We start from the raw sequence: 22,860 nt of genomic DNA, 5'->3' as shown, positions 1-22,860 counted from the left end.
CCTGTGACTCATTTATTTTGTAACTGGAACTTTGTGCCTCTTAATCTCCCTCCCCTGTTTCACTCATCCCACCCCCATCCTTCCCTCTGGCAACCGCCTGTTTGTTCTCTGTATCTGTGACTCTGTTTCTATTTCGTTATATTTATTTGTTTTGTTTTTTAGATTACACATATAAGTGAAATCATATTTGTCTTTCTTTATCTGACTTGTTTCACTTAGCATAATATTCTCAGGGTCCATCCAGGTTGTCACAAATGGGAAGATTTCATTTTTGCTTTATGGCTGAGTAATATTCCATTGTATGTTATATACATCATCTTCTTTATTCATTCATCTATCGATGGACACCTTGGTTGCTTCCATATCTTGGCTATTGGAAAAAATGCTTCAATGAACATTGGGGTGAATAGATCTTTTCGAATCAGTGTCGTTGATTTCTTTGGAAAAATACCCGAAAGTGGAATTGCTGGATCATCTGGCACTTCTGTTTTTAATTTTTTGAGGAAACTCCATACTGTTTGCCATACCAGCTTACATTCTCCCCAATAATGCACAACATTTCCTTTTTCTCCACATCCTCACCAGCACTTATCTCCTGCCTTTTTAATAACAGCCATTCTGACAGGTGTGAAGTGATATCATATTGTGGTTTTGATTTGCATTTCCTGGATGATTAGTGATGTTGAGCATCTTTTATGTGTCTGTTGGCCATCTGCATGTCTTCTTTGGAAAAATGTCTATTCAGTTCCTCTGCCTATTTTTACTCAGGCTGATTTTTGATGTTGAATTATATGAGTTCTTTATATATTTTAGATATAAACCCTGTATCACATATATCTTATGCAAATATCTTCTCCCATTCTGTAGGCAACCTTTTTGTTTTGTTGAATAGTTTCCTTTGCTGTGTAAAAGCTTTTTAGTTTGATTAGGTCCCATTTGTTTATTTTTGTTTTTATTTCCATTGCCTGAGGAGATGTAACCAAAAAAAAAAAATTGCTGAGAACAATATCAAAGAGCATACTGCTTATGTTTTCTTCTAGGAGATTGGGTCTTACATTGAAGTCTTTAATCCATTTTGAGTTTATTTTTGTATATGGCATGAGAAAGTTGTCCAGTTTGATTCTTTTGCATGTAGCTGTCCAGTTTTCCCAGCACCATTTACTACAGAGACTGTCTTTCCCCCATTGTGTATTCTTGCCTCCTTTGTCATAGATTAATTGCCCATGTGAGTGTGGGTTCATTTCTGGACTCTATTCTGTTCCATTGGGCTGTCTGTTTTTCTGTCAGTACCATACTGTTTTGATTACTATAGCTTTGTAGTATCATTTGAAACCAAGGAGTCTTGCTTTTATATTCAGAAAAACTATTTTTCATTATTAATTTCTCATACCTTTCTGAACCTAAATTTCTGAACCTAAATTTATTTTTCTATTTGTTTCCTTCTTTATTTAGAAAATGAGTTACAGAAAAACCAATCACTTATTGTGAAAAATTTAACTTCATTACTTATAAAGCAAAGAGTGAGAACGCCCCCATAAGCAAGTGATTCCCAGTCTCACTCTCCAGAGATCATCACTATTAGCAACTTGTATCTCTCCCAGCCATTTTCTATGCAGATACACATGTATAGTGTTTAAAAAGTGGGATCAAACTAATAAATATTCTTTTGCATCTTACTTTTTTCACTTGACAGTATAGCAGGGCATCTTCCTATATGTGGCCAATCACATACTTTTTTGTTATGCTACCTAAAGCCTTCTCCACCCCATGGTTATAAACATATCCTCCTATGTAGTCATCTAGTACCTTTATAGAATATTTTTTTAATTTATTTTTAACTTAAAAGAAAGTTATTAGATTAAAATAAAGTTGTAAAAGAACAACAACTGTAGCATCAGTAGAATTCTTAATGTCATCTTGTCTACAACAGAGGGGACAGTAATAAGCTCCTGTCCCGTCTGCGCATATTCAAGAGAGGGGCTGGAGAACATGCTGCCTGTTGACACATTCAGAGCTCAAACTGGCTAGAGGAAGAGGGGTGTGTGTGTGTGTGTGTGTGCGCCCGCACGTACGTTTTCCTCTCCACCTTACTCATGCCTTTTGTACTTGTCTGCACCCATTCTCTGGAGGTATAAATCAGTGATTCCTCATAGAGTGTTCAAATGGTTGGTCTGTGTAACATCAGACCACTCTCCTCTGCCAGAAAATTTTGAGAAGGATAAGGATTAAAGAAAGAAGTGACACTTGCAATTCCCATAAAGACTTCTAGCATTGGAGCAAAATCCCGATGGCATTGATTCGGTTTCAGACTTACACTTTTAAAGTTGACATCCCCTGGCCTCTTCTGACATCTCCTCATCCTGACCTCACTGGGCAGCTCTCTGGGCAGCTCCCCGGGGCGGGCTCCCGCAGGCCCTGCACACTCTCTTCCTTCCTTCCTCCATCTTTCCTCGGCCCTGGGGGATCTGGGGCAAGGCAAGAGCTCCGGCTCCTTCCCTGTCCCACCTGACTTTTTTAAGGGGTCACTTCCTCTTGCCTTTCGGTTTTCTTGTGCTCTCAGTATTCTTGAGCCCTCTCTAGGATACGTCAAGTTTCCAAAGCCTCTGAGGGATGGCAGCCCAGGTGCCTATACGGGAGGCTTCCTGTGACCTCAGCGTTTGAGATCAGGGATCTGGAGGGCAGGGGACTTAGCATCCCCAAAAGGTCGAAATGAGTGTGTGTGTGTTTGCGCTGGGGGAGGGGAGGGCATATTCTGGTTTTAGCACAGACCTCTCCAGAGAGAGTCTCCTCTCGGCACCGGTAAGGACAGCAGTCCTGGTAGGGCTACCGCAAGTGCCCTCGCAGAGCAAGTCCCGCGCGCGCCGAACCTTTGCCTCGGTCAGCGCTGGCCGGATGCTAAGGAACCGCGGAGACTTGCAAGAGTTGCCATGGGAGTGCGAGGCCGGCCGTCTCCTCCCACCACGTGTGCCCGCTTAGGCCGGCCTTCCCTCCCCTGACAATGGGCGTCTCCGCAGGGGCTCTCCCTTTAGGCTTCCCGAGCGCCTCCTCCCCCTCCCCCGCCTCCCCTCCTCCGGGAAGCTAAGCGGGGGCGTGAGTGCGCACCCGGGAGGAGTTGCCCTCGCGGCGGCCGCGGCCAGAGGCGCTCCGCCGGAGCCGCAAACTCCGAGCAAGTCCCCGGTCTCGGCGCTTCGGGCCCCGCGAGCGGGCGCGGGAGGGCGGGCCGCGGTGGCCGCGCGGCGGGGCCGAACAGGCGGGCCGCAGAAGCCCCCGGCGGGGCCCGGGCGCGCGGGGCTGGACGCGGGGTGGAGTTGGGCGGCGGGCCGGGCTGGCGGTCCCGGCCCGGAGCCCCGCGCGAGGATGGCGGCCGCAGGCTCCCAGCCCCACCTGCGCTCGCCCGCCTGGCACGCGCCCCGGGCCCCGGCGCCGCGGACCCCCGCGCCGGGCAGCAGGACGCCGGGCCGGCCTCGGGACCGGGCCGGCCGCGCGTTGATGTCGGCCGCCCAGGCCATCCCTCTGCAGGTGGACATGGCCATGGCCCTGCAGCGCGTGCGGATTTCCGATAAGTACGGCAAGAGCTACCTCTGCCTGCTGCAGGCGGTCTTCGTCGCAGGTACGTCCCCGCCTGCGCGCGCCGCCGGGCGGCCTCCGCCTCCCGCCCCGCTCGCATGCCGCTCTCCTCTCGCGCTCCGTCCCGGCCGGCCGGCCGGTGGGCACACTTTGTCTTCCCTCCCAGCCGCGAGCGCCCTTGGCCGGCCGGCCGTTGTTCCCCGCCGCCCCGGGCCGCGCGGCCGGCCGACCGTGAGAAAGTCCGGGAGGCGGTGTGAGGACGTCTCCGCCGTGGCCTGTTAGGTCCCCTCTCCGCTTCTCACCCGCTCCCGGGTGTCGCCGGAGAGGTGGGGCTAGACGGTACCTGCCAACTCCGCATCCCGCCGACCAGAAGCCGGCCTCCCGGGGATACAGGTCCCTTGTAGTATTGCCTGAATGCTACAAAAACGGGGATGGGGGAGTGAATAACACGTCTGGGGAAACCTAGTCCAAAAAGGCGCTGGGATTCGGAGCCCCTGGGCACCGCCGTTGGAGGAGGAGTTGTAGAGAAACAGTGCCGCCGCCGACTTTCACCCAGGTTAATGCATCTTTCCAGCCGGGTCCCCGAGTTTCCTGTCTCCTGGGGTCCTCACTACAAAGGCAGAAGTTTTTGTTTGCCTGGCAGGATAAACAAAAAGAGCCAGCAAACCGCACATCCTTTACTGCCACTGCCGCGCTTTGGGTGAGGTGTGAGCGGGGTACCGTGGACGTGGTCACTTGCCAGCCTGGCAGCACACACGTTTACCTTGCCCGAGATGCCAGGCTTTGGGGTTGGTGCCTCAGGGAAGATGCAGCGGGCTCTGGGCTGAGAGAGGTTCCTAGGGGGCCATGCAGACTGGAAGTAGGGTGTAGTTCCGGTACCTTAAATTCAGCCAGGGATTTCTAGACAAGTTTTTGAGGTACTGCAGTTGATGGACGTGTCTTCCTCTGAACCTGTCAAGAGTTTTACCTTAGCAATTGCCAAGCCTTACAGTGGGAGTTTGGCACCCAAAGAATAGACTTGGTGACAATTTCCCGCAAATCAGGTAGCCCCCCTCCCCACACCTTCCAAATACTATCCCTCCTTATTCAGGGCTACCCATGAATCCAGAGGAAGCCACACAAAGCGCTGTAGTTAGACCACAGTAAGTCAAGGCTGCAGCCGGTGCATTTTCAGATCTTGCCTGGGGTTTTTCAAGGTGGGCAGTATTGTTTCTCTTGTGTAGTAAATCACTAAGAGGGGTGCAGGGATGGGGCACACCTGCCTTCAGGTCTCAAGCAGTTTGGAATGCTACAGCAGCATCTCACTGGAACCCATGCAGCTCAGCAGAATGTGGAAAGTGCTTTGTGTCTTGTTCTTTCCCTCCTGAATCTTCCTGAGAGTTTAAAAAATCTCCATAGAAGAAATGTATGCTCTATCACAAAAATTAAGCTAGCTATATTATGAACTCTTAAGCTGACATTTCTACCTCCAGTGATTTCTGTTATTTCCATAGTTGTGTGATGTTTCATCTTCCTGTACCGCTGAAGCCTCCGGCACGCAGGCAGGCTCCTGTTGCCTGGGCACCGTGACGCGTCACAGCACCTAAATGACACCAGTTGCTGTGCTTTCACACGGGCATGCGGTACTTTTCTGCCTTTCAGCCTTTTTAGCAGTAATGTTCATCTCTGTGTGGACCAACGGAGTGTTTTGCAGTGGTTTGTACCTATGCCGTTAGAACACACACCCTAGTTTTACGTGTGAAAAAGATTTCATGTATTTGGAAAATATTCGTCTATTTAAAAATATGCTTACAAAGCTTTTCATTGTGGTACAAAACTTTCTGAGAGATCATTTCCATAATGGCCATTTAGAGACAGCTCGCACCAGGACACGCTACGGTATAATAAGCTAATTACACATGCTTGTGCAGGATCTGTGTGGGGCGGCCAAAAGAGGGGATGATTGACTCTGCTTAGGGAGTTAAGGGAAGACTTCAGGGAGAGGATGATGGATGAATTGAATCTTCAAGATTGCGTACAAATTTCCGGGTGGACTGGGGTTGGGGATGGTGTGTGGTGGGGAAAGGCAGGGAGAAATAATCCAGGAAAAGGAAATAAGATGTGCAAAAACAAGCAGAAAGCGGTCAGCATGGTAGGTTTGGGGATTTTTTTTTTTTTGATGATTAATGTGTAAAGTGTGGGAAGTACAGGACAGAGAAATTTGGAGAGATAAGCAGAGGCTGCATCAAGCAGAGGCTGCATCAAGCAGAGGCTGCATCAGGCAGAGCCTTGTAAGGTATATTAAAGGGCTTGACTTTATTTGTAGGGCAATGGGGAGTCATTGGAGTGTTGTAGACAGGGGAATGGAGCAAGGCTGCTGCGTATGGTTGTACAGGCTGTGCACTGCAAACTGCGAATGATGCCCTTGCTAGGGTTGTACAGTGCACAGTGTGCGCAGGGGTCAACAGTGGCAACGCATGGTGGGGTTTCTTGCTTTTACAAATACCACGCTGGCAGTGTGTGGAGGACAGCGTGTGGAGTCCACAGCAGGGAGGAGGAAGACTGTAAGTAGGGCGGCCAGTAAGAAAGCAGTCGTAGAAAGCTGGGCAAGGATGGATGAACGCATGGACTAAGTCGGTTCTGGGAATGGGAAGAAGCCTGAGGAATAGAGAAGGTAGAATTGATTTGACTTGGCGACTAGCTGCAAGGTTTGAGGGACAGGGAAGGAGACCAGGTTAATTCCAGGTTTCTGGTTAGGGTGATGGGGTGAGAAGAGATGTCATTAAGACAGGGAATGGAGGAGGAAGAGGAAATTGGGGGTTCAGTTTTGGGTATGTGGTTTCTGGATATGTGGTCTGGAGCTGGGAAAAAGCAAATGTTATTTCTTACAATCATCTGTGGCGTCCATCAAACAACTCCTGGCACTGAAGTTCTTTCCTTCAGTTACTTCCGTGGGTTATCTTGATAATTCAGAAAGCCTAGCCTAGATGTAGCCCACATTTATTATAAAACTACCTTTTGAACTTGCCCTTAAATAGAGGTTCCCCTCCTCATCACACTTGCCTTACCTGATGATGGGGGGAAAAGGGAAAAAAGGAAAGAAATGGCTTGCATTCCTTGCAGGACAGAAGAACGCAGACTATACTGATGTAAGGTATACTGGTCAGATAACTCAGGTAAGGAGCTGTGAAGCCCTGTTCACTGCAGATTTGATTTTGTCAGAGTTTAGCTCAAGAAGATGTGTAAATCACAACAAAAGTTGATTATTCAGTATACATTGCAACATGGTATAAAAATGTCTTTCAGTGATGGTGAGTCATTTGCTGGGCAGCACTCACTGCTGAGTTGCTCCACTTCACTGACTTTCTGGGTAACTGTGGTTCAGCACTTCAAGTGCTTCATTTTTTCCCTCGCCCAAATCTTAACCATTTTGGGTGGAAAGCTTTTCAAAAGCAGTGTTTACCTTCCTGACTCCTGAACCTGGAAATAATTGCATCCTTTCTTGATAACTCAAGATTATCCTTATAAAAGCATTAGTTGTTTTAATTTGCTGTATACAGTGATGCCTCAAGGGCTCCTAAACTGTGGCAGGTCTGTTTGTTCCTGCATTAACTCGGGCACAGGTTGTTCTGCCTCTTAATTTGCAACGTCTGGTTTTCTAATCTTCCCATATATCCCCTGTCAGCTGCCATTTTTTGCTGCTCTTATTTTAACTCCTTGTACCAACCAGCAGTTACTGCCTAATCCTCCATGCTCCCTCCTTCATTGCCCCTTCTGATGTGTTGTGATGGGCTAGAAAGCGGGATAACCAAACTTGTCAGACTTGTCTGCAGAATATGAGTAAATAGACAATGAGTAGGGCTGTGGGGAGGCATCTTCTGCTAACGTATATGAACTTTGGTACATGGACTCTGATGTCTCTTCTGGTCGCATAAAAGCTTTTTTTAAAAAAATTGAAGTATAGTTGACTTACAATCTTATATTCATTTATTTGTGGACAACATAGTGATTCAATATTTTTAGAAATTATACTCCATATAAAGTTATTACAAAATATTGACTGTTCCCTGTGCTGTATGTTACATCCTTGTATCTTATTCTATACTTAGTAGCTTGTACCTCTTATTCCCCTTCCCTCTCCCTGCTGGTAACCACTCGTCTGTCCTCTGTGAGTCTGTTTCTATTCCTAAAAGCTTTTTATCTTTTCTAGTTCTCATTGTGTCCTGGAGGGTTGATGCTGTTACATAAGCTACAGTAAACTTGTGTTCTCTTGTAAATTGAGGTATCACAATATGTGCAATTGTCATATTTTGCTTTCTTGTAAAACAAAGAAGTGTGCTCACAGTCTACCAGAAAATCGAGATGCATTTTATCCATTGTATTTCTCGGGCACGCCTGCAAGTGCTTGGCACTAGGAGGCACTTCAGTCTTAGGTGTTGCCCCAGAGGCTTGAAGGCAACTGTCCCAATACAGCATCTTCTCCAGCAAGTACCCTCTGAAAACTCAGTAAGAAACCTGCTCCTCACCTGCCCCAGGGCAGAAATGGGGGTCCGCCCCCCCAGGGAGATGCCTCCTGTCTGATTGCTGCCAAGGTCTTGTCCTGGTGGTGGTTCACTCCTGGCAAGAGGCCAGCATCACAGCCCTTCCTCTCATTTATTCTTCACCCAAACCCTCCCCTCATTGTATATGCATGACAAATGGAAGGATGCACCCGACTTCTTGTCACTGAGCAAAGATGTAAGGGAGGTGAGAACGTGGTCAGGGGGGGTCCGAAGGAGGGTTCCGGGCAGAGGAGACAATCAGAAGTAAAGGCCTGGAGATTAGAAAGTATTGACAAGTTCAAGGAACGGGAAGAGGACCAGTGTGGCTGAAGCAGTGTGTGTGTGATGAAGTCAGAGATGTAATGGGTCTGGATCACATAGGGCTTGCTAAGGACTTTGACTTTTACCCTGGGTCAGATGAGGAGCCGTAGGAAGGTCTGAGCAAACCTTGAGTGACTTACGCTGCTCTGGATGCTGTGTGGAGAATAAGGCAAAGGGGAGATGAAGGGGAAAACGGGGCAGCCAATTAGGAAGCTCTTAGGGTTGATGGTGGTGGCCTGAACCAGAGAGGTAATAATGAGGGTGGTGAGCAGGGCTGAGAGTCTGAGTACAGTTTGAAGGTAGACCCCCAACGATTTGCTAACAGTTTGGATGTGGGCTCTGAGAGGAAGAGAGCACTCAAGGAAGACTGACTGTAAGAACTTCGGCCTGAGCAAGTGGATGGCAGGAATTGTCATCAGTGGAGATGGAGGTGCCTACAGGGGGAGCAGCTTGTCAGGGAAATCAGGAGGGTCAGAAGTTTGGTTTGGGGCTTGCCGACTTGGAGGCACCTATTCAACATCCATGCGAGATGCTGGGTAGGAAAATGGATACAGGAATCTGGCCTTCAAGGAAGGGGCCTGGGGGGAGGATGTACATTTGGGAGTCAGCCACCTCAGAGGTGGTATTTAAAGCCTGGCTGAGTGAGCCTAGCTAGAGAAGAGATCAGTCAGAAGAGACAGTTGTTTGCTTCGCAACAGTGAAGACTTGGGGGTGACTTCCTCCCAGAGCCACATTTACGAAAGCACAAGAGAAAGATGTGCTCCAAAAAGATCATTTCTGTGGTTTGTTGTTTAAATGTTTGCACCGTCAGATTTGCTCCCAGGTCACTTTGACTCATGTTCCTTTGCTCACAGTCTGGAACCAACGTAATCTGTGCCTGGGGGGAAAGAGGTCTATGATTAAAGCTCTCCAAAGAGAGAAACTGCAACATCAGTGTTAAATGCTTCTTCTTTGTGGGTGTAAGAAAACTGTAGTTTAGTCACTGACAACTTAAATTCATGCTGCAGACGAATTCCTTCCCATCTTATTCTTTCTCCAGCAGCAATGCTAAGCAGCCACTATTGCTTTCCATTTGAGAAGCCCTTTGTTCAGTTACCTCCTGTCATTTTCAATACATAATGTAATTTTCATTAAAAAATCATATTTTAATGGAAAAATCAAAGCCTGATGACAAATTGGAAGGACCAGTGTATAGTCAACAATAAAATTCGGGGCTTTAGAAAATAGCTGAATTAGCAAATATAGGGACATTTTAATATATTGAAATTTACTCCTAAAGGAAGATTATCTCCTTTCTGATTTTCTTCCCAATATTTATCAATGATATCATCATCTCTGCCATGAAGAGGTTAAGTCAGCTGGTTAGCCCTGCAGATGCTAGGAAAGCAGACTTTTTAGGAGCACTTATAATTTAAATATGTGTATTTGTCTCTGGAAAATTATGAGTCAGCAGTTTGATGGAGATATGTCTATTCTGTTTTCAGATAATTTTTTTGTACTAATTTGAAAAGGGAAGGGGAGCCATTCCAGCGAGGAGAAACAGAAGAGAGTTTTGTTAACAAGAGGACAAGTGGGAGAAACAAGATCCCATTCTAGTTTTTTTTTTTCCCAACGGTTTTATTGAGATATAATTCACAGCCCTTAAAATGAAGCCATTTAAAATACACATTTCAGTGAGTTTAGTATAATTAGAGTTGTGCATTCATCACCACAAGTTGAGAACATCCCCATCACCCCCAAAAGAGAGCCCCATGCCCATTAGCCATCACCCCCCCACCCCGTTTCCTCCCAACCGCCCTTCCCACCAGCTCCTGCAGCCACTCACATACTTTCTATGTTTATAGATGTGCCTGTTCCAGACATTTCTGACAAATAGAATCATCATATACCATCTCTTGTGACTGGCTTCTTTCACTTAGCATAATGTTTTAAAGTTTCATTCATGTTGTAGCATGTATCAGTATTTCATTCTTTTATCTGGCTGAATATGACTGCATTGTGTAGCTATAGACCACATTTTAATTATCCATACCTCAGCTGATGGACATTTGAATTATTTCCACCTTTCGGCTATCATGAATAATGTTGCTATGAACGTTCTTATACAAGTTTGTGTGTGGACATGTTTTCACTTCTCTTGAGTATCTAGGAGTGTGATTGCTAGATCATAAAGTAACTGTATGTTTAATCTTTTGAGGAACTCCCAGACTTCCAAAGCCCAAAGTGGCTGTACCATTTTACACTCCCACCATCATTGTATGAGGGTTCCATTTTCTCCACATCCTTCTCCGGACTTGTTAATCTCTGTCTTTTTGATTCCAGCCATCCTGGTGGGTGTGAAGTGGTTTCACATTGTGATTTTGATTTGCGTTTCTCGAATGACTAGTGATATTGAGCACCTTTTCAGGTGCTTATTGGCCGTTTGTGTATCTTCTTTGGATAAATGTCTATGCAGATTCTTTGCCCATTTTTAAATTGGGCTATTCTTATTCTTTTTACTGTTTAGTTAGTTGTAAGATCTTTGTATAGTCTGGATTCAAGAATCCTTATCAGATATTTTATTTTCAAATATTTTCTCACATTCTGTGAGTTATCTTTCATTTTCCTTGATGGTTTCATTTGAAGCACATACCTTTTTTAACTTTGAAGTCAAATTTGCCTATTTTCTCTTTTTTTTGTTTTGTTTGAGTCCCTGCTTTCAATTCTTTTTTTATTGAGGTATAACTGATATTAGTTTTAGGTGTACAAAGTAATGTTTCGATATTTGTATATATTGGAAATGGTTACTGTGGTTACTGCAATAAGTAATTAAATTAACATCCATCACCATACATAATTACAAACTTTTTTTCTTGTGATGAGAACTTTTAAGATTTACTTTATTAGCAACTTTCAAGTATGTAGTATGATATTATTAGCTATAGTCACTGTGCTGTACGTTACATCCCCACGATTTATTTTTTTTGCAACTGGAAGTTTGTACCTTTTGACTCCCTTTACCCATTTCTCCCACCCCCTATCTCCTGCCTCTGGCAACTACCAATCTGTTCTCTGAGTTTTGTTTTGTTTTGTTTTTAGATTCCACATATAAGTGAGATCATATGATATTTGTATTTCTCTATCTGACATTTCATTTAGCATAATGCCCTCAAGAACCATCTATGTTGTCTCAAAGGACAAGATTTTCCTTTTTAATGGTTGAATAATATTCCACGGTGTATATACAACATCTTCTTTATCCATTCATCCATTGATGGGCACTTAGGTTGTTTCCATATCTTAACTATTGTGAATAACACTGCTATGAATATGTGGGTGCAGATACCTCTTCAAAATAGTGATTTCATTTACTTCAGATATATACCCAGAAGTGGAATAGCTGGATGATATGGTAGTTGTATGTTTAATTTTTTGAGGAATCTTCACTATATTTTCCACAGTGGCTGTACCAGTTTACATTCCCACCAGCAGTGCACAAGGGTTCCCTCTCTCCACATCCTCACCGATGCTTGTTATTGCTTGTCTTTTCGGTAATAACTGTTCTGACAGGTGTGAGCTGATATCCCATTGTGGTTTTGATTCCCGTTTCCCTGATGATTAGTGATGCTGAGCATCTTTTCTTATACCAGTTGACCTCTTTTTTCTATTGTCTTCTATGCTTTTGGTGTTATATATAAGATAATATTGCCTAATCCAAGGTCACAAAGAATCCCACCTATGTTTTCATCTGAGCTTTATAGTCTTAGCTCCTACATTTAGGTCTTTGATCCATCTGAGTTATTTTTGTGTGTAATGTGAGCTAGGGATACAGCTTCGTTCTTTTAACCATGTGCACATATCCAGGTGTTCCCAGCACCACTTGTTGAAAAGAATATTCTTTCCCTACGAAAATGTCTTGCTAGCCTGGTTTAAAACCAGTTGACCATAGATATAAGGGTTTATGTCTGGATTCTCAGTTCCATTCCATTGGTCTATCCATAAGTCTGTCATCATACCTGTATCACATTGTCTTCACTGTCTTGATTACTGTAGCTGTGCACTAAATTTTGAAATTGGAAAGTATGAATTTTCCAACCTTTTTCTTTTTTAAGATGGTTTTGCCTATTCTGGGACCTTTGCATTTCCATATTAATTTTAGGATTATTTATTTATTTAACAATTTATTTTCTGCATAAAAATGAGCCAGGATTCTGCTGGGGATGGCACTGAATCTGTAGATCAATTTAGCGAATGTCTGAACCTCATTTTTTATAGGTGTACAAATTGAGGTGTCCCCAAGTAGGACATTCATACTTCAGATATTTGGGAATTATTTACTCTAATGCTTCTCTGGCCCATCAGTGCTCACATTGTATGATTATTCAGCTATAGATTTTCATGAATTTAGAAGGATTACGATATATTAATTTATTCTTATTATGGGAATTATTCTAGAGACCCCTGCTAAAAGCTTAAGAGGCCAAAAACATCCATGTGAGTTCTCCAAAGGGCAAGCAAAATCACAAATGAAGACAACAACAACAACAAAATATAATCACAAACGGTTGCCTTAGTGTTTGTGAGTCAGCATTTGGCCTGCGAGTCTGTGTGGGACTAGGGTGGCTTAACACAGGGAAAGTGAGAGGCACGTTGACCAGGAATTGGCAAACATCTTTCCAGGCTAGACGAGACCATTTTTCAGTCAAAGGTGTAATCCCCCTCCCTGTGGCAGGAAAGTTGATTGCAGCGGCTAGCCGGTTCAGCTGGGGCCAGCTCTGCTGTGGACTGGCTGATTCTTTAAGCAGGAAAAACGTTACTTAGCCTGATTAATTGTCCCCATTTTTACATGCAGTGGATCACCACGTATGTCGTTCTCTTTACGGAATGATTCAGTCCTTCTCAAAAGTTACTTATATGTATTGGGTTCCCGAGTCATGAATTCACTAGGCAGTGATTGTTAGGCGGGTTGCCAAGACAATGGCAGCTGTACAAGGAAAAGATGCTGTCTCTGCTGGGTAGTTTTTAATCTTAAGTGGGAAGGAAGAAAAAGCTTTCCACAGCTGCACTCTTCAGCACCTACAGGAGACACAGGCGAGGCCCAGCCACCTGGACACCATGCTTGTGAGGGGGAGGGTCTCCCCCTGACACCGCCCACCCTCTGTGCTTCGTTTTTTCTCCTGTGCTTTTTAGCCCGCTCCCTTTCGTCCCTCTCTCCTCTTGGTTCCTCCTCTTTTTAATTTCTCCTTTTAAAAATGTCTCTCTTCCTTGCCTAGTGCTTTACGTGTGTCTTTTTTCTGTGTGTGTGTGTGTGTTTTGTTTTTTGTAAAGGATTATCTTTTATTTTTCCACTTTCTTATGTTTTATTTTTTTTCTCTGTTCCAGTAAAGCTTTATTTACAAAAAACAAGGAGCAGGCTGGTTTTGGTCCCCAAGCTGTAATTGGTCAGCTGCTGCTCTAGTGCACGCTGTCATCCACCTGTCTGGTTATAAGAGTCGCCTGGCCTTCAGGGTAGAATACAGGTTCCATTGTCTCCCTTCTGATTCTAATTTAGGATGAGGCCCAGGAATCTGCATTCTTTTCAAACCTCTCTGATGATTTTTCCCCAGGGGCCAAGTTGGGGAAACGCTGATTTAGCATATAGTCATTCTTGCTTTGTAATACTAGATAACCACAAATGTTTATTTCCAGTCTTACCTGATTAATAATGACTTTTCCAATACATACCAGGTCAAGGTTGAGTCAAAAGGATTTTAATATTTGGCTTCAATTTGGTTTAGCAGATTAATTTGATTTATATTATTATTATTTTTAATTGAGGCGTAGTTGATGTACAGTATTATGTAGGTTGCAGGTGTATAGTATAGTGATTCACAATTTTTAAAGGTTAGCCTCCATTTATAGTTATTATAGAATATTGCCTATGTTCCCTGTGTTGTACGATATATCCTTATAGCTTATTTTATACATAATAGTTTGTATCTCTTACTCCCCTACCCCTATATTGCCCCTCCCCCTTCCCTCACCCCACTGGTAACCACCAGTTTGTTCTCTATATCTGTTAGTCTATTTCTTTTTTTGTTATATTCATTAGTTTGTTGTATTTTTTAGATGCCACATATGAGTGTTATCATACAGTATGGTACTGGCACAAAAACAGTCACATAGAGCAATGGAACAGAATAGAGAGCCCAGAAATAAACCCATGCACTTATGGTCAATTCATCTATGACGAAGAAGGCAAGGGTATACAATGGAGAAAAGACAGTCTCTTCAATAAGTGGTGCTGGGAAAACTGGACAGCTACATGTAAAAGAATGAAACTAGAGCATTCTCTAAAACTATATACAAAAATAAACTCAAAATGGATTAAAGACCTGAATGTAAGACCAGAAACCTTAAAACTCCTAGAGGAAAACCTATGCAGAAAGTTCTTTGTCATAAATGGTAGCAATACTTTTTTGGGGGGATTCATCTCCTAAAGTAAAGGAAATAAAAGCAAAAATAAACAAATGGGACCTAATTAAACTTAAAAGCTTTTGCACAGCAAAGGAAATCATTGACAAAGTGAAAAGACAACCTATAGAATGGGAGTAAATCTTTGCAAATGATATCCAAAATATATAAACAGCTCACACAACTCAACATCAAAAAACAAACAACCTGATTAAAAGGGCAGAAGACCTGAGTAGACATTTTTCCAAAGAGGACATGCAGGTGGCCAACGGGCACATGAAAAGATGCTCAACATCACTAATCATCTGGGAAATGCAAATCAAGACCACACACCTGTCAGAATGGTTGTCATCAAAAAGAACACAAATAACAAATGTTGGCAAGGATATGGAGAAAAGGGAACCCTTGTACGTTGTTGGTGGGAAGGTAAATTGGTGCAGCCACTCTGGAAAATAGTATGGAGAGTTCTCAAAAAACTAAAAATAGAACTACTACATGACCCAGCAATTCCACTCTTGGCAAACAAAAACACTAATTCAAAAAGATATGTGCACCCCAGTATTCACTGCAGTATTATTTACAATAGCCAACACATGGAAGCAACCTAAGTGTCCATCAACAGATGAGTGGATAAAGAATATGTGACATATATGTGTATTGGAATACTACTCAGCCATAAAAATGAGATTTTTGCCATTTGTGGCAACAAGGACTTGGAGGTTATTATGCCAGGTGAAATAAATCACCCCAAGAAAGATATTTTCTTATATTTTTAAATTAAATTATTTATATGCAGTCTTTGTAAAACATCTAAGTAATACACATGTTCATAAACTAATAAGTGAAAGTCACCCCTGTGCCCAATGGAGTCCTACTCTCCAGAGGAAAACACTGCTAACAGTCTTGGTTTGTGGCCAGGGAAATTTTTTTCTACAGATATAGATACATCAATTCAGTTCAACATGAATTGATCACCCCCTGCATGCTAAACACTGTTGGGGTATTTCAGTGAACAAAACACACAAAACCCCCTGCCTACAAGGAGCTTATTTCTAACTGGTGAGAACAACAATAAAGAACCCATGTATATCTAAGTATTTTAGCAAACTGGGATCGTCTCCCTTACGTTGAACCATGACTTGCATTTGAATGTGTTTATTTAATAAAGTGATTTCATTATGAAATTTGTGAGACACACAAGAGTGCAGGGAACATAAAATATATAAGATAAAATCATCTTGTTATATATTAAAAATTTCTCCTTCCATAGAGCGCAAAGAGGCTACTGAACATTCAGGGACCCTGAGCTCTCTGTTCATCAAAGCTTCATTCGAAGTCCTGTGCCACTGGTAGTTAAGTTGGAGAATTAGCTGTTCAATATACAGTCTGATGACAAGAAAAACCATTGGGAGTTATTTTAAATAATAATTCCTCAATTTAAACTGAAATGGTGTGATTAGGTATTCCTAGAGTCTTTGATGACACTTCAAAGTAATATGTGGAGTTGACAGACATCTTTGAGTTTCCACTTGCCAGCCGGATCACGTGATTAGTCACAGAGCGAAAAGCGGCGGCCCTGTCTTTGTCATTTTGCACTTAGTTTACAAAAGAGGGTCAGTTTTGCTTCCTTTCTTAATACATTCCTAGGACCGTTAACAGATGCTATGCGTTCTTTTGCATGCCTTATAAGCTAAAGTAAGTCATTTTAATCAGATTTACCATTGCAGATGCTGTGTATTTCAAAATAGATTTTCTGAACCCAAGAAGAGATGAATAGCCACGGAATAGGAGATCTGGCATTTAGTCATATGTCTACATGGATATTGTGAGTTCTGACATTAGTGGGTCATCTTGTCTTCTTTTATAGCTTGTGCTTTAAATAGCTGCTCTCAAAAAGCCTGATGCTATAGTAAAAATGTTAATATTTACCTGTTGCTAAGCTAGTATGTTTAGACTTATCTTGTGGTGGCCGTGGCTATGGTGGTTGGGGACTATCATTTTGTTTTTAAGCTCATGTTCTAACATGTCCCTGCTCATTTGCACTGGGGGTACTTGAATAAGTATGATTTGGATAAATTAAGTGATATCCCTTTGATTTATGTGCTTCCCCCCAAATTTCTATTGTGAAGAAATAATCTGGAACATTCAAAATTGTGTGAGGAAGAAGTTTTTTAAAAACTGCTTTCATGAGTACCCAAAGAAGCTAATTCTCAAAGACATTTATTTTCATAACAGGTAATGTATAGTTTTAAAGATGACATGTAATTGTATGAAACATACATGAAATATGTGTATTATATATACATATACATATTACATTTTAAAGAGCCCTTTTACCAGAGTTCTGGCATTGAGCAAAGATTTTGTCAATTTTCATAGACTGTAAATTTTAAAAGATACATGATCTAGTCACAAAAGAGCTTTCGTACTGGAGAAGAGTAAATAAAGGCTCCACACAGCAGTTTTAACCTTTTCTTATCAGCATGAGCTTCCTCAGATTGCATATTGACTTTACAAGTCAATGATAGAATGAAACTTGGTAGATGTACCATCTAAAGATGGTGGAACGAACTTTCAAAACCACCCATTTTAACTGCATACTTATTTTTTCCCCATCTACACACTGTGTGCACGTACAGAAACACATAAGCAGTGGTAGTTGGCAAAAGTTACAGGAGTGAATAGTTCCCCTTCATTTGTTGCATCCATGAAAAGATGAGGGAGCTTGCTGCCAGTTACCCCTCTCCTTGGAAGCAGGTCGGAGTCCATCGATCTTAGTATAACATTGAGCCATGCATGACCTCTAATTCATATGCTGAAGTTGAGTCCCAGGAGGTATTCAGCACAGGTTAGGCCATGAAAGCACTTTTCCCCAGCTTTTGTATGTCCTCTGTTTTATCAGTTTAGTGCTAGATGTCCTTTCTCTGTGTGCTCATGGTATCCTGGACTCAACACTATTGTAACACTCCGTGTGCAGGGCTGTAACTGCCTCCCACTCCTGGATGAAGAGCCCGCGAGGCTGGGCCAGTGTTTTCACTGGTTTCTCTGCCCCTGGCAATGCTGGGCAACAGAAGGGAGTCTAACAAAGGTTTGTTGAAAGAAGAAATACATGAATGATTAGAGTGGCTGATAGGTAAATGAAAAAAACAAAGTTGTTTTGAAATGTGGATTCCTGATTTGTTCCTGCTCTCTCCTTCCAGCCTCTCATTCCTTCCTTCCGATTCCCATCTTCCCTTAGATTCCCATCTTCCCTTAGAATTCCACTCCGTGCTACTTAGGGGTAAGTCAGCCCACGGTTCCTTCCTTCAAAGCACAATTAAAAGGTTGAGCATCTGAGGACATCCAGCTCTGTGGACGTTCTTCCCCGAATTGGAACCTAGTCATTCTTATGTGCTGTGTAAGCAAGTCCTAAAACAACGCTGAATGCATAGTAGGTACTCACTCAGGCCCCACTTCCGAATATTTGTGTTAACATTATCCATGTGTTGAATGCAACCGCAGAGTTCCTTTGATCTTTATTGTCACATCTAACTGATTTTTGTTTTTTCCATTTTAGCCTGTGTCAAGCCACCATATTTACTCTTCAGCTCTATCAGGGTAAAACTCTCCATGATATGTTTTCTTTCGGGTATCACTAAAACAATTTTTAATGTGGTCTTTCCAAATGGATGCTTCATGAGAAAAGAAATCTGTGGTAAGAGCCATAGCCAAAATCAAAACGTATCTATAATGATTGTGTTATTGCACATATAGTGCTTGCTAATGTCAACTTTTTAAATTACTGTTTGAGTGGTAGGTACAGAAGATTATCTTACTGCCCTTGAAATCTGTTTTCCACATTACAAATGCAGGCGAGGATCTTTTCAAATGCTTAGTGATCATTGCTATTTCCTTTTCTGTGAAATACTTGCTTGTTTTATTTTTTCCCATTTTTCTATCACTTGGTTTGTCTTTTTCTGATTGACTTAAAATCTCTTATACATCCTTGATAACAATTTGTTTGTCACTTATATGCATTGCAATATCTGCATCTACTTTGTAGCTTGTCATCATTTTCTTCATGATGTCTTTTGTTGAAAGAAAATTTTCACTTTAATGCACCTAGATCATCAGTCTTTTCCTTTAAGCTTTGTGCTTCTTGTATCCTGTTTAAAAAATCCTCTCTCCTACTCACAGGTTATACAGATAGTCTTCTGTATTTTCTCTTGTGTGATTCCCAGTGCTGTCAGCTTTGAATCTCCACCAATGCATGACCATTAAAACCAAGTTCTGGGCTCTCTATTCTGTTCCATTGATCCATATGTCTGTTTTTGTGCCAATACCACACTGTTCTGATTACTGTAGCTCTGTAGTATTGTCTGAGGTCTGGGAGGGTTATTCCTCCAGCTTCGTTCTTCAGTATTGCTTTGGCAATTCTGGGTATTTTGTGATTCCATATAAATTTTAGGATTATTTGTTCTAGTTCTGTGAAAAATGTCCTGGATAATTTGATAAGGATCACATTAAATCCTTAGATTACTTTGGGTAGAATGGCCATTTTAACGATATTAATTCTTCCAATCCAAGAGCCTAGGATATCCTTCCATTTCTTTAAGTCATCTTTAATTTCCTTAATCAATGTTTTGTAGTTCTCCACACATAAGTCTTTCACACTTATGGTCAATCTTCAACAAAGGAGGCAAGAACATACAATGGAGAAAAGACAGTCTCTTCAGCAAGTGTTGTTGGGAAAACTGGACAGCCACATATATAAATCAATGAAGTTAGAACACTCCCTCACCCCATAGACAAAAATAAACTCAAAATCGCTTAAAGACTTAAACATAAGACAAGACACTATAAACCTCCTAGAAGAAAACATAGGTAAAACGTTCTCTGACATAAATCTTAGCAATGTTCTCTTAGGGCAGGCTACTCAGGCAATAGAAATAAAAGCAAAAGTTAACAAATGGGACCTAATGAAACTTACAAGCTTTGGCACAACAAAGGAAACCATAAGCAAAAGAAAAAGACAACCTACGGAATGGGAGAAAATATCTGCAAATGACACAACTGACAAGGGCTTAATTTCCAGAATATCTAAACAGCTCATACAGCTTAATAAAAATAAAAAGCCAAACAACCCAATCAAAAAATGGGCAGAAGAACTAAACAAGTAATTCTCTAACGAAAACATACAAATGGCCAATAGGCATATGAAAAAATGCTCAATATCACTAATTGTCAGAGAAATGCAAATCAAAACTACAATGAGGTATCACCTCACACTGGTCAGAATGCCATCATCAAAAAGTCTATAAGTAATAAATGCTGGAGCGGTGTGGAGAAAAAGGAACCCTCCTACACTGTTGGTGGGAATGTGAATTGGTGCAGCCAATATGGAGAACACTATGGAAGTTCCTTGAAAAACTAAAAATTGAGTTACCATATGATCCAGCAATCCCACTCCTGGGCATATATCTGGAGGAAACTCTAATTTGAAAAGATGCATGCACCCCATTGTTCATAACAGCACTGTATACAATAGCCAAGACATGGAAGCAACCTAAATGTCCATCAACAGATGACTGGATAAAGAAGTGGTGGTATATTTATACAATGGAATACTACTGAGTCATAAAAAGAATAAAATAATGCCATTTGCAGCAACATGGATAGACCTGGAGACTGTCATTCTAAGTGAAGTAAGCCAGAAAGAGAAAGAAAAATACCATATGATATCACTGTGCAATCTGAAAAAAAAAAAAAGACAAACAAACTTATCTATAAAACAGGAACAGACTCAAAGACATAGAAAACAAACTTATGGTTACTAGGGAGGGAAGGGAGTGGGAAGGAATAATTTGGGAGTTTGAGATTTGCAGATGCTAACTACTATATATAAAATAGATCAACACCAAGTTCATACTGTATAGCACAGGGAACTATATTCAATATTTATAGTAACCTGTAATGAAAAGGAATATGAAAATGAATACATGTATGTATATGAATGACTGAAACACTATACTATACACCAGAAATTAACACAACATTGTAAACTGGCTATATTTTAATTAAACCCCCCCCCCCCCAAAACCAGGTTCTAAGTCTCCTGGGATTTGGCAGCTGCCTTGGGGCAACTGCTCTTCTCAGCTGGCTTCTCGCAGGATATTTGCCCTGGTAATGGTTTTGGCCTCTGAAGATTTCCTTGTCTTTTCTGCCAGCTCAGCCATGCATAGGAAGAATTTAATTTTCTTTTTCCCACCATGTTTTTGTGTTTTATAGCAGGGAGTTTTCTGGATTTTTAATCCCCCATGGGACCAATAAGGGGACATTCCTCCCTGTTTTTCAAACTTGAAAGTTCAGTTTTTACATTCAAAGATTTATATCATCTCAGCATTTTCCTTCTATACAGGACCTACAGATATAGATAAGGAACTGTGACCTAGTCCGCTATTTGCAGATGAACTGAAAGATGGGAGTGGTATTGTGGCCTAGAAGCAGTCGTGGCTGTTTGGGGAAGGTGGGAATGAAAACCTTTGCAGAACCACGATGCTGACCAATCACTGTCTGCCACTGCCTGAATGCTCGCTTGTACGCTAAACCTTTTAAATTGTAATATTGTTTTCTCTTTCTTCTTTAACAGTGGTCAACGTTTATCGAGCACTTATCACAATCTAGGCACCGTTCCAATACTTGGCTTGTATTAACAACTTCACTCTTCTACAGTAACACTATGAAATAGGTACTATCATTTTCTCCATTTTATCAATAAAGGAAATTGAGACACAGAGTTTAAGCAGCTTGTCCAAGGTCATACAACTTGTAAATGGTAGTGTTGGAATTGGCATATAGGCATCATCTCTGAAGCATGCACTCGAAAGTACTGGGCTCTGTTACCTCTATAAGAAGTATTTATTTGTGTGAAAAAAAATCAGAATTTTATGCAAATACATCACCCAAGAAAACACCGAAATATAACCACTACGTTAACTTACTGATTCTGTGATGTCATTGTGGTTTATCTTTATGCAAAACCTTTATAATTTTTCCTTAACATACATTTCCAAAAGGTAAGCACACTTCTACTGGTTTTTCATGTTTAAAGTCCTTTGGAAGGAGAAGTAGAAAAAGTGCATCCTTTGCTCAAATGACCTTTTTTCTTACAAACACCAATTCTTTCCTTGATTTGCTATTTTGTAATAGCTTTATTGTGATATGCTTCACATACTATACAATTTAGCCATTTGAAGTGTAAAATTCAGTGTTTTTAGCACACTCAAGAGTTCACTCAAGAGTTGTGTAACCATCACTGCAATCAATTTTGGGGCATTTTATCATTCCTAAAAGACACCCTATACCCTTCAGCCATCATCTTCCCAATTTTCCCATTCCCCTAGCCCTGAGCTACCACTAATCTACTTTCTGTCTCTTTCTCCATGCCTATTCTGGATATTTTATACAAATGGAGTCACATAATTTTGTGGTTTCTTCCATTTAGCAAAATGTTTTCAAGATCCATTCATGTTGTAGCATTTATCAGTGCTTCATTACTTTTTATTGCCAAATAATACTCCATCATATGGATACACCACTTCTTGTTTGTCCATTCTTCAGTTGATGGACATTTGTGTTGTTTCCACCTTTTGCTTATTATGAATAATGCTATTAACATTCCTGTACATGTTTTTGTGTAGATATTTGTTTTCATTTCTTTGGGGTATGGACCTAGAAGTAGAATTGCTGGATCATACGGTAACTCTCTGTTTAACTTTTTGAGGAGTTGCACAACTATGTTGCACAGGTCCTGAACCATTTTACATTCCCATGAACAATGTATGAGGGTTCTAATTTGTCCACATACTTGCTAACACTTCTTATTGTCCACCTTTTTCATTATAGCCATTCCTATGTGTGTGAAGTGGTATCTAATTGTGGTTTTGATATACATTTCCATAATGACTAAATGATGTTCAGCATCTTTGCATGTGCTGATTGGCCAGTTCTATATCCTCTTTGGAGATGTGTCTATTCAAAT

The 22,860-nt window shown here is 41.7% G+C and overlaps 1 protein-coding gene across 4 annotated transcripts in view; it reads left to right on the top strand.

Annotated features, from left to right (window-relative positions):
- Positions 1–22,860, top strand: part of MCF2 (MCF.2 cell line derived transforming sequence) — a 114,584-nt gene that overhangs the window by 12,394 nt on the left and 79,330 nt on the right. The window contains exon 1 of one of the 4 annotated variants that reach the window (XM_072956425.1): positions 3,534–3,610. The exons of the other annotated variants lie outside the window; for them this stretch is intronic. The gene's annotated coding sequence lies outside the window, so the exon portion shown is untranslated. Of the gene's footprint in view, positions 1–3,533; positions 3,611–22,860 lie in introns of those variants that run through there. 4 annotated transcript variants of the gene reach the window in all.

This window comes from Vicugna pacos, chromosome X (genome assembly GCF_048564905.1).
Source record: "Vicugna pacos chromosome X, VicPac4, whole genome shotgun sequence".
NCBI classification, from domain to species: domain Eukaryota; kingdom Metazoa; phylum Chordata; class Mammalia; order Artiodactyla; family Camelidae; genus Vicugna; species Vicugna pacos.
This window is presented reverse-complemented; position numbering and strand designations above follow the sequence as displayed.